The sequence below is a fragment of the Seriola lalandi genome, unplaced genomic scaffold (assembly GCF_002814215.2).
Source record: "Seriola lalandi dorsalis isolate HSWRI2012SDOR001 ecotype SW California unplaced genomic scaffold, Sedor1 jcf7180002047010, whole genome shotgun sequence".
Classification (NCBI taxonomy): domain Eukaryota; kingdom Metazoa; phylum Chordata; class Actinopteri; order Carangiformes; family Carangidae; genus Seriola; species Seriola lalandi.
Window position 1 is genome coordinate 1 of NW_019517573.1, and position 932 is coordinate 932.

A 932-nucleotide genomic window follows, 5' to 3' on the forward strand; every position below is an offset into this window, starting at 1 on the left:
CTCAGAAGTGAGCTGCCCCCCCTGTTTGTTTTCTGGATGGTTTCCATAGTTGGCTATGCAGTCAGCTGAGGAAGACATGAAAGCAGCACATGGACAGATGAAGTCACAGACCTTCAGCATTGCTGGAAGCTGTTTGATTTTTATCAGACACACACACACACACACACACACACACACAAACACACACACAATATGTGTGTCTGATAAAACTGTGAACTACGACATGAAGTCAGTCTTGCACCAACCTGGTCGGCTGTATGTTGTCATGTTGCTGTCACTGGTGCCGTTGCCATTATTGCAGCAGTTGATGCTACAGTCCTTGTGATTGGCACATGCATTAGGCCAATTGTCTGGCAGCCACAGCTGGTTTAGAGGTTCACCCATGGTGAGGAGGCCAGGTCTGCAACAAGGAGGACCACAGTGCTGTCAATCAAAACCTGCTGTCTTCATAAGTCAGTGGTGAGCGAGCAATGGGGTGGATGCATACAGTTCATCATTTAGAGCAGGAAGACATCTCCCCCTAGTGTTTCTACAAAGTCAGTGCATTTCTTTGTCTGTCTCCATGTAACTCAAAGGGATAAAAATAACACTCACCTGCCAGCACTGCACACAGACTCTCCTCTTTGATACGCAACTGCAAAGAGAAACAGAAAAACATTAAACCTTGATGAGCTGTCAAAAAGAGGAAGTGCCAAAGGTAGAGAAAACCATGAAAGGCAGGTAGAGAGTCTAAGCACAAATCTATAGTCAGAAGTCTACACTTACTTCAACACACACTTCTATCTGTAGGGCTCAAAGAGTGACTGTCTGGTTTAATCTATATGAAGACAACACAGATATCTGCCTGTGCCTTTACCCATCTCTCAGTGTGACTCCACCACTGATTTAGAAACACTGATTGAGACACTTTCTCATCCACCACCAGTAAAACA

General features: G+C 45.1%; 1 long non-coding RNA gene across 1 annotated transcript; it reads right to left on the bottom strand.

Annotated features, from left to right (window-relative positions):
* Positions 1-637, bottom strand: LOC111648762 (uncharacterized). Its single transcript, XR_002760207.2, has 3 exons — positions 595-637; positions 246-400; positions 1-65 (listed from the first exon to the last, which is right to left on the bottom strand). It is a non-coding gene; the product is annotated as an uncharacterized LOC111648762 (long non-coding RNA).
* Positions 638-932: the final 295 nt, after the last annotated feature.